An 11,809-nucleotide genomic window follows, 5' to 3' on the forward strand; every position below is an offset into this window, starting at 1 on the left:
TAGGAGAAAAAGTAGTTAAACACCCTCTCTGATTCTGCCCCTGGTGCTGGAATACTCAGGATCTCACCTGGGGTTCCACGTTGAGCAGGTAACTTGGAAATAACAACATCAGGTGATGTTTTGAAGACTTGAGAGATAATCTGGTTAATCTGATGCACTTAGGGGGACAAGAAGTTACAATAACTTGTTTCACATTCAGTCTGCTCTCAAAGGAATAAATTAAATCAAAGCTTCATTTGCAGTCTGTGTGCAGACAAAGTTAATAAGGTATTAATGAAGGTACTTGCATTTTTGCCCTTAAAATGGGGGATTTGCTCGTACAAAAGAGTCAGAATCTGCTTCAAAGCTGTTGGTCGTTTTAGACAAAAATCCACAATATCTAATTGCTAGATAAGGTTTTGATTAAAGGCCTGGGAGGGAGGCCTGATTTTCTCAAGCAGAGATGTGTGATTGTTTTTGCTTGTTTATCAGAAATAAGCAAAATGATTGGGCCAAGTTTTTTTTATCCCTTCTTGTGACCAAATCTTTGTTTTATAAGTCAGAAATGCTTAAAGTCGACTCTCAAGACAAGTCCAAGTCCCAGAACGTATCTAAACATGCAGCCACACATTTGTGTAATGACATCAATGTTGGCTCAAGTACTGTTCAAGTCCCAAGTACGTATCATGGCAAATAATCACAAAGTTCCCAAGTATCTGTCTGCAGACTCAGACCAGCTAGGTATCCCATAATGCATTGTGTCACAAACTTATATAGGTCAAGGTCAATTTTATTTACAGAGCACATTTACAGCAGCAAAGCTACACCAAAGCGCTGTACAAGGTACAACAAATCAACAATAAAAGCCTAAAATAAGATGAGCACACAACAGTCACAATCTATAATAAAAACTGTTAAAAACTATTAAGATGCTCAAGTCAACCTGCATTAAAAGCCAAATAAAAAAATTGCATCTTAAGAAGGGATTTAAGATGCTCTAGATTCTGTGTGGTCCTGATGTTGAGAGGTAGCTTGTTCCACAGTTTGGGACCAACCACAGAGAACGCTCTGTCGCCGGGAGTCTTGTGGCGGGTTTTTGGAACTGTTAAAAGAGCGTGAGAGCTGGACCTCATGGTTCTGGCAGGGACGTAAGCGGACAGCAGCTCAGAGATGTAAACTGGGGCCAGGCCATGAAGGGATTTAAAAACAAAAAGTAAAAATTTGAAACGGATCCTGTAAGAGACAGGAAGCCAATGGAGATAGGTCAGAACCGGGGTTATGTGATCCCGCTTGCTGGTTCCAGTCAGCAAGCGAGCCGCTGCATTTTGGACCAGCTGAAGTCGGTGTGGGGAGGACTGGTCCAGGCCAGAATACAGGGAGTTGCAGTAGTCCAATCGGCAAGACACGAACAGGTGGATGACATGTTCGAGGACATTAGCAGGAAGGTATGGCTTCACCTTTGCTATCTGCCTTAAATGATAAAAACCTGATTGGACCACTGCACTCACCTGTCTGTAAAGATTAAAAGAACCATCTAAAAACACACCAAGGTTTTTAACACAGGCTTTTAGAAAACCAGAACAAGGACCAAGAGGACCAACAACGTTGTACACCCAAAATGGAAAATGGCAAAAGAGAAAGCTCCCGACTGTGGTGATTCATAGCAAAAGCTCAAATAAATAATGTCTAAATAAATAAATAAAAAGCTGGAGATGATAGTGCGTAACCTGTAAAATTTGCTGTGTGTATTTTTTCCTGACTCTTCACGATACCACAAAATGCTAACTAGTTTATGTAATTTGATTAAAGAACTTTAATAAATAATGTTCAAAATCTAGGGACAACATCAAACATGAATTAATCAGAAAATAAAAGATGAACACATTTTAATGTGTATGTTGAAAAGAAATACCCGCACAAGTCTAGTTATGCAAGGCTGCTGCTGATCGAGAGAAAAGGTGGTGGTTTCTGGTCAGAATAGACTCATTCCTTTAGCAAAACGTAGACAATGTTGTTAAATGGAAACTTACAGATGGAACGGTAAAACATTTTAAGTTTTAAAGTGGCACTGTGTAGTTTCCTGGCACTAGGGGGCAGTACATACATTTCAAGGTAGTTTTACACCATATCTCCAGACTGTCGCTAGTATAAACAACATTTATTGTCGCTTCCTGTGGAGCAGAAACATGCGATCGCGACGAGACTCCTCAGACTTTGATGGTCCTTCAGTGAATTCCATTGGGAGAATGCAATGCTGATGCTAGTTTTCTGGTGTTGTAGTTTCCAGATCTGCTTGTGGTCCTGTGCCTGCGGATGACATCATCATACTACGGCAATTCCACTGGGCCAAAATATATTGCATCTCTTTTTCGATTCTGTTCTTTCACATACGTTTTGGAAAGAGTTTAGCAGTTTTAAATTTGTGGTTCTTGCAAGTTTTCTAACACGGTAACATAACTTCCATAAGTCGTACATCCAGCCAGTCAATTAGCGTGATGTCATCGACAGGCGTAGGACCCCGAGCCGGCCAGAAAGCATGTTGTCTAATATGGCGTCCCCCAAAGCCACTAGACCCGCTCCCTATGGTTCAGCACACACATATGACAATATGTTAGAAAGCCTTACACCGAACATAATTTTATACATTCTCAACAACGTTTTGATGGATATTTCCAGGGATTGAAGGTATAAACTACACATTGTCTCCTGAAGAGCGCCGCTGAGAATAGAAATTCTATATTCTCAGAGTGAAAGTCTATTTATTACAGGAACAAATCGACTGGATCTTCACTCAGCTGTCAAGAATGAACTCTATAGGATTGCAGTCAGAGCCTTGATGTGAATCAGTGCCATAGGGTTGAGATATAAAGGAATATTCAGATGCAAACTAGTTGACTATAGCATTGAAGGAGCCAAAAGCTCATATGGGTTCCTCAGCAGAAGAGTATTTCTTCATCTGTAGGTCAAAGTCATCTTTAACTGACAGATGCATCAGATGCATGCAGCAGCAGGAAAACCCACAGCGATGAGCATGACAGCAGTGTGGTTCGTTTATAGCTCCTTCCTCAATTATTTGCTAAATGAAATAGGATTGTTAACCTTGCACGTGTGTTTAGTTGGACCATTTCCTCTCACCCTTTCCTCACCTCCCTCCCCCATCATCCCCGAGGCAGTCTGGCCCCTGCGCAGTACCAGTTAACCCCCCCCCCCCCCCCCTTCCATCATAGAGTGTGTGTGTGTGTGTGTGTGTGTGTGTGTGTGTGTGTGTGTGTGTGTGTGTGTGTGTGTGTATTAGTCTTCAAAGTAAAGCTCTTATTGTGAACAGGATTAGCGATAATCCTCCTCAGAGCTCCTGTGCTGCATAAGCCCCTCCAGCTGCTTTTTACCTTTTACCTCCAGAACAACACCCGTCTTCCCGGGCCCTCGTCGTACCTAAAGACCCATCCACATGCTCAGAAGGTAGACAGCTCAGACTCAGAGGGAGAGCGAACAGGGTCAGCTGAAACCAGCTGGACAGAACTCAACTTATGAAAGACTTCTTCAAACGGGCAGCAGCTCGGTGCCTCACAGCACGGCAGGGCGGCCGGGGCCCTCCACCGTCTCAGCATGCATGTTTACATACACCCAGATCCAGTTAAACACCCCTTCTGACACTTCTTAACACTTTTCTTTCTGGCCCTCTCTTATCAATTGACCTATTTCTGACATCTTTCCTGTCTGATCCAGAACTATTGCTGTGAAGCACAAACGTTTCTTTATAGGACAATCCTAAGCCTTTCAGAGCAGGTAATGCAAGTGATGCTCAGAAAATCTATTGAATCAATAAATCCCCAACAGTAGATGCTGAATGTCAGAAATGAGATAAAAACTGCTGGGCGTTGTATCTGATGGATCTCCCTTCCAGACTCAGACTCATTTGATGCATGAAATATTTATTATATCTCCGCATAAAATCAGAGCTTTTAGACTGAAACTCTACAGGTGTTTTATCTAATCACATTCAGCCTCCTCCAGTCCGACAGGACTCACACTGGTTTACACATCCAAACGAGGTCAATGAGATCTGATTTCAAATTCAGGGGAGAAATTGACATAGAAAAGCCGGCACAAAATTCAGGAAACATCTCCTAGTCTCAGAATCAGGAATTACGTTTTTCTGATGGAACGAAACAAAAGTGGGTGTTGTCATGAGTGACTTGTTGCTAGTCTGAACACTAATACCAACTAAATCCACTCTAAGTTGAATACCTCGGCCGTTTCATCGACACTGACACTAATCGTCAGTGTGACCAAGTCACTGGTTTGCAAGTCACAAGTAAGTCACAGGTCTTTCCAGTCAAGTCTCGAGTCATGTCCAAGTCAAAGACAATCAAGTCCAAGTCGAGTCCAAAGTCAATGATGTGGAAGTCCAAGTCAAGTCTAAGTCCTTAACTCTGAATTTTCAAGTCATATTCAAGTCATCTGTCCAACTTCAATTTAATAACAATAAATAAATTCCAGAAATAAAGTTTCTTAAAGCTTAATTTATTTGCTCAAACGAGCAGAACGTGCAACTGAAACTGATTAGAAACAAAGTGCTGCTGCAGTTAGCAGTAAATCAAACCCAGAACCAAGAATGATTTATGATTTTGTCCATGTCGTGCCACTTTTGTGCTAAAATATCAAATATACTCAAGTCATCATCAAGTCAACAGATGCAAGTCAATTCAAGTCGCAAGTCATTGGCGTTCAAGTCTGAGTCAAGTCTTAAGTCTTTATAGATTTTATCAAGTCAAATCAGAAGTCATTAAAATAATGACTCGATTCTGACTCGAGTTTAAGTCATGTGACTCAAGTCCACACCTGTGCTAATCGTAAACCTAAAGATAAAAATCCAGTAAAGGACTCCATCTTAAAATATACTTTATTATCAGGTAGCATCAAATCTCTCATTTTGTCATCATCCTGCGAGTTTCTGGTCGTTCAAGCAGCAGAAAGTAAAAAGTGTAGCTACTGTGATGTTCTTCAGAAATCCATAACAAGATCCAGATGTGGAGTTGCAGCTTCGCCTCACGCAGACGCCTCTGAGTGGTCCTGACTGCAGTTAGGGCCGTGTAACCGACGTGTTGAGAGTTCCTCTTGGCTGCAGCAGAAGGACCACCAGCTTGGTGCTGAGCTGCAGATTGTTCCATATTAGTGTCACGCTGGTCGTAGATGGCACTGGTGCACCGTGTCTTCAAACACAAGTGCCTTATAAAGAGATGTGTGTTTTCTTTAGGTGCTCCCAACATTGTTGTGACCCTGCCTGCACATAATCATCGCTGTCCCCAGGGTGCAGTGGGCTGAATGCTGTTGGTCACGCTCTGGCTTAGAAATGCCCTCCGCCAGACTGCCGTTTTTCATCATCATCTCCACGGCAACAGGGCCTTAACCGTGACAATGAATTCCACCTGGGCTTGTGACACATGTGTATCTGCTCTCCACCCTCCAAAGGTCCTCATATCTGATCTCCAGTCAGCCCCAGTGTCTCTGTTCTCCTCACACAATGGCGTCCCATTCTTAGTCGCTCATACCTTTCACAGGATTGTATCTAATGGCTCAGAGTTCAATTAACCTGCCAGGAGCGCCAGAGGTGAAGAGGAGCTGATGAAATGCTGATGAATGATCCGTTTTGTTATTTTGCTTTTGTTAAATGAAAGGTGGCAACGATTTTCCGTGTGTGTGTGTCTGTGTGCGTGTGTGTGTGTGTGTGTGCGCGTAAGATTTTTTGCTGCCACAGCATGAATTTGAACACTCAAAAATGGTCAGTGTTATCACAAAGATAATCAGTTTTACCAGATTGATCTAAATGTTTCAGTTAATAGCTGAGATTTATCTGATACTAAATTATCCGTTATGCCAGACCGTTTGATTAAAACTCCACCAATAACTGTTGGGAGTCAACGCTGTTTGCTTGCAAATTAGCTCAAGAATCATTGTTAGGCCCGAGCAGTGAAGCTGCGAAGGCCTATTGTATCTGCTCCGTTTCTTCTTATTATTATTCTTTTTTCTTCCGCGTCTTTGAATGGCCTTTAGGGGGTCTTAGCATATCCAAAAAGTCACCAAATTCTGGCCCAATATAGAAAGTGCGTGAAATTTACGTATTTCACTGGCGATGTGAAAGTTCGTAAAAAATTGGCTGAACAGCGCCCCCTAGAAAGTGAAAAATACCCCTCTCCATAAAGCTTAGTTTATCGTACAGTTATGAAATTTGGTACACTTGTAGTACTCAACAGTCCGCACAGAAAAGTCTCTTGCAACCATGGTCTATATCACACAGGAAGTCGGCCATTTTAGGTTGAATTGGCGATTTTTAGCCATTTTGGCCATTTCTAGGGTCTATATTTGGTTGAACAGTTTGGTCATTTTTCGCACGATCGTCTCAAAAATTGTGTGCGATCGAACAGAAGCGATGGCCGATTCAAATGAGAAAATAAAATTGACTTTTCGTAAATACTGAAGGGGCGGGGCCAGGCCTCAAAGTTCGAGCACTCGCCAAGAAAATTCAAATTGCTATAATTTCATAAATGAAAGAATTACAGTTAAAGTAACATTCTATGGACAATCGTCATCGCCCCCCGAAGACAAATGAATGGTTGAATGGTGATGTCACATAAGCCCCGCCCCCTAAGTACTTAAAAGGTCAAGTTTTACTGGGAAATTTTCCAAAATTCGCCCTTTCAAATAATCATCCCAAATTTGTAGCTGGTAACTGAAGACAAGTTGGGGTTTCTTGGCGTCACTTTATGGGAGTTTTCTGCAGAAGGCGGGGCAGTGGCGGCACGGCGAAATCAGGCGTACCGACGTGGCCTTACGTTTGCCTCCCATTTCGTCATTTCTAGAGATATCGCCACGACACTTCTTGGGAGTGATCCTAGTCTGGCCCCCAAAAGAATCTGATGTGAACATCCGGTGGGCGTGGCCTATTTTCTGAAATAGCGCCCCCTAGGACCATTAAAACTGTCAGCCCCAAGCCATGCTTTGACTGAGGAGTACGAAATTTGGTACACTAATGTGGTGTCTCAGGACCTACAAAAAAGTCTCTTGGAGCCAAGTGCGAAGTCACACAGGAAGTCGGCCATTTTGGTCCAAGTACTGGATTTAGTGGTTTTCGCACACGTTGTTTGGAGAAGGATGCTCCATCACTCTTTTCACCAATCACCTTCAAACCTCTGTCATACACTCTTAAGACATAGATGAAAAAATTCAACCGTCAGATTTTAAATAAGTATAAAGGTGTGGGCGTGGCTAAGCCTCAAACTTTGACCTGTCGCCACGCCACTCTTTTTTTCACAGCTCCCTATTGGCCTCCTTTTAACCAATCACCAGCAATCACTGGCTAATAGCAGCAGACAAGTTGAGGTCAATTGGTCTATAATACTGGCAGGTTTCGAATAAAGGCGGGGCTTTGGGAGCATGGCGAAATTCGCCATCACGCCATGGAAATACGTTTGTCTCTCATTTCTTCTATCACTGTGACATCGCCACACAATTTCTGATGAGTGATCCTACTCTGACCCCTAATAGATTTGGACAGCTGAAGTTTGTGGGCGTGGCCTATTTTCTGAAATAGCACCCCCTAGGACCATTAAAACTGTCAGCCCCAAGCCTTGCTTTGACTGAGGATCACGAAATTTGGCACACTAATGTAGTGTCTCAGGACCTACAAAAAAGTCTCTTGGAGCCAAGCACAATGTCGCACAGGAGGTCGGCCATTTTGGTCCAAGTACGCGATTTAGTGGTTTTCGCACACGTTATTAGGAGAATGATGTCTCGTCGACCTTTCCACCGATCACCTTCAAACTCCTGCTATATACTCTTAAGACATAGAGGAAAAAATTCAACCGTCGGATTTCAAATAAGTATAAAGATGTGGGCGTGGCTAAGCCTCAAACTTTGACCAGTCGCCATTACGTTACTTGACTTGGTAACTCTCATGTGCATGATCAGATCAATTTCAAACTTTGTCTGTGTTATCACTGACCACATCTGAAGACAGTGACAATGTGGACAGCTGGCATCACCTAAGCCCCACCCCCTGACTACAGGAAGTTTACTGTTTTATGGTGAAATGCCCATATTTGTCCCCTCTAATTTAGTCAACATGACACAAAGGTCATGCACTGTCTTCATGATGTTGTAATGACCATTCAGATCTGATAGCTTTTCAGAAAGGGAGGGGCTTTGATGCCATGGTGAATTCTGTTCTGGTGGACGTTTCTGTTCTGCTGACGCGCCCTGTTGTCCCGGGCTGCTGGTCAGGAAGGAGCGGCGGGGTGCTGGGTTTTGAGAGCATTGGGGATGGAGTGGAGGGGGTAAGGACGGAGGGCGAGCAGCTTCGCTGCGAGGGCCGAACGACGCTGCTTGCAGCTTTAATTTTTTTTCTTTCTTTCTTTCTTTTTTTTTCTTCCGCGTCTTTGGATGGCCTTTAGGGGGTCTTAGCATATCCAAAAACTCACCAAATTCTGGCCCAATATAGAAAGTGCGTGAAATTTACGTATTTCACTGGCAACGTGAAAGTCGGTTAAAACATGTTTCAACAGCGCCCCCTGGAAAATTAAAAATACCCCTCCGCTTTGACCTTTTTTCATTGTAGAGCGATGAAATTTGGTACACTTGTAGATCTCAACAATACGCACAGAAAAGCCTCTTGCACCCATGGTCAATATCAAACAGGAAGTCGGCCATTTTGGACTAAAGTGGCCATTTTGACCCCGTTTTGACCATTTCTAGGGTCTATATTTGGTTGAAAAGTTTGGTCATTTTTCGCACGATCGTCTCAAAAATAGTGTGCGATCGAACAGAAGCGATGGACGAATCAAATGAGACAATAAAATTGACTTTTCGTAAATACTGAAGGGGCGGGACCAGGCCTCAAAGTTCGAGCACTCGCCAAAAAAATTCAAATTGCTATAATTTCATAAATGAAAGAATTACAGTTAAAGAAATGTTCTATGTACAATCGTCATCACCCTCCGAAGACGAATGAATGGTCTATTGATGATGTCACATAAGCCCCGCCCCCTCAGGACTTAAAAGGTCAAGTTTTACTGGGAAATTTTCCAAAATTCGCCCTTTCAAATAATCACCCCAAATTTGTAGCAGGTAACTGAAGACAAGATGGGGTTGCTTGGCGTCACTTTATGGGAGTTTTCTGCAGAAGGCGGGGCTGTGGCGGCGCGGCGAAGTCAGGCGTACCGCTTAGGCCTTACGTTTGCCTCCCATTTCGTCATTTCTAAAGATATCGCCACAAAACTTCTTGGGAGTGATCCTAGTCCTGCCCCCCAAAAAATGTGATGTGAAAATCCGGTGGGCGTGGCCTATTTTCTGAAATAGCGCCCTCTAGGACCATTAAAACTGTCAGCCCCAAGCCATGCTTTGACTGAGGATTACGAAATTTGGTACACTAATGTGGTGTCTCAGGACCTACAAAAAAGTCTCTTGGAGCAAAGCACCAAGTCGCACAGGAAGTCGGCCATTTTGGTCCAAGTACTCGATTTAGTGGTTTTCGCACACGTTGTTTGGAGAGTGTTGCACCATCGCCCTTTTCACCAATCACCTTCAAACTTCTGCTATAGACTCTTAAGACAAAGGGGAAAAAATTCAACCTACGGATTTTAAATAAGTATAAAGGTGTGGGCGTGGCTAAGCCTCAAACTTTGACCTGTCGCCACGCCACTCTTTTTTTCACAGCTCCCTATTGGACTCCTTTTAACCAATCACCAGCAATCACTGGCAAATAGCAGCAGACAAGTTGAGGTCACTTGGTTTATAGTACTGGCAGGTTTCGAATAAAGGCGGGGCTTGGGGAGCATGGCGAAATTCACCATCACGCCATGGAAATACGTTTGTCTCTCATTTCTTCAATCATTGTGACATCACCACACAATTTCTGATGAGTGATCTTACTCTGACCCCTAATAGAATTGGACAGCTGAAGTTTGTGGGCGTGGCCTATTTTCTGAAATGGCGCCTCCTAGGACCATTAAAACTGTCAGCCCCAAGCCATGGTTTGACTGAGGATCACGAAATTTGGCACACTAATGTGGTGTCTCAGGACCTACAAAAAAGTCTCTTGGAGCCAAGCGCAATGTCGCACAGGAGGTCGGCCATTTTGGTCCAAGTACTCGATTTAGTGGTTTTCGCACACGTTATTAGGAGAATGATGTCTCGTCGTCCTTTCCACTGATCACCTTCAAACTCCTGCTATATACTCTTAAGACATAGAGGAAAAAATTCAACCGTCGGATTTTAAATAAGTATAAAGGTGTGGGCGTGGCTAAGCCTCAAACTTTGACCAGTCACCATTACGTTACTTGACTTAATAACTATCATGTGCATGATCAGATCAATTTCAAATTTTGTCTGTGTGATCACTGACCACATCTGAAGACAGTGACAATGTGGACAGCTGACATCACCTAAACCCCGCCCCCTGACTACAGGAAGTTTACTGTTTTATGATGAAATGCCCATATTTGTCCCCTCTAATTTAGTCAACATGACACTAAGGTCATGCACTGTCTTCATGATGTTGTAATGACTATTCAGATCTGATAGCTTTTCAGAAAGGGAGGAGATTTGATGCCATGGCGATTTCTGGCGTGACGCTGTGACCTTACGTTTGACTGTAACTTCCACAAACAGCCTCCGATTTGCCCGAGACTGAACATCACATCACCAGTGTGGTAAAGATAGAGTATCTCCTAGTGGTGAGACGTGTAATGGTGGGCTCAGAGGGGATGCTGAGTCAGGGTGAGGTGTGGACGAGGAGGCCGTTCACGGTTTCTGGTGTCGGGGTGGTTGACTTTCTGTTCCGCCAGACGTGCCCTGGTGCCCCCGGCTGCCGGCCAGGACGGAGAAGCGCGGAGCTGGGTTTGGCGAGCGTCGGGGATGGAGCGGAGGGGGTGCGGAAGGAGGGCTAGCAGCTTCGCTGCGAGGGCCGAACGACGCTGCTTGCAGCTTTAATTTCTTTTTGTAACTTCACCAAAGCAGCTTGATATACATTAATTCTGACATGGTCTTAGCTAGAAACTCTATTGGGAAATGCATTTATTCAAGAGATAACAGGCCATTAATTATTACAAGGATTCATATTCTCACATTTGTTGTGTAATTGGCAGTAGAGACCCACATAAATAATTCAAAATATTTAGCATATGTCCCCTCTTTTTCCTTCTCTCCATTAGAAATAAAGCCAGAGTTTAAACACATAATGCACTGTGGTGCTGTGTGATTTCCATTATGTGTGTAAGCCACTGTAAGGTTATGAAGGTTACTTCAATTCCGTTACACCACACACATGGAGCTTTCTGCTGTTTGACCTTTTTGTTACTGAAACAGGATGGTAAGAAGTACACTTGAAACACCGACTAACCATCACAATTCTAGTATTCTTGCATAGTTTTCATCGAGCGTCCAAATGAATCCCAAAGGAAATCCACTTGTTTTATTCAGGCCCCACAGCTCTGGTAAACACTGGCTGTTTGTAGAGCTCTCCTGCCCTCTTGTGGCCACTCAAACTATAGCAGCTATTGTCCGGTTAATATGAGCAGAAAGCTGATATAAAAATAGGCCTCAAAGGGAGATGATAAAGATGAGATTCAGAAGCCATAAAACATAAAACACAGGACAGGACTGATGCACAGATGACACTGAAACTGAAGAGTCCCCAATAACTAAAGTTGCAGCTAGATTTATTTATATGATAGAGTTACAGTGCTCAGCATAAATGAGTACACCCCACTACATTTGTCAGAAAACATTTGGTTTCCTTTCAGAATCAACGTTTTCTACGAGATACCGTACTACA

Source organism: Nothobranchius furzeri, chromosome 7, assembly GCF_043380555.1.
Source record: "Nothobranchius furzeri strain GRZ-AD chromosome 7, NfurGRZ-RIMD1, whole genome shotgun sequence".
NCBI classification, from domain to species: domain Eukaryota; kingdom Metazoa; phylum Chordata; class Actinopteri; order Cyprinodontiformes; family Nothobranchiidae; genus Nothobranchius; species Nothobranchius furzeri.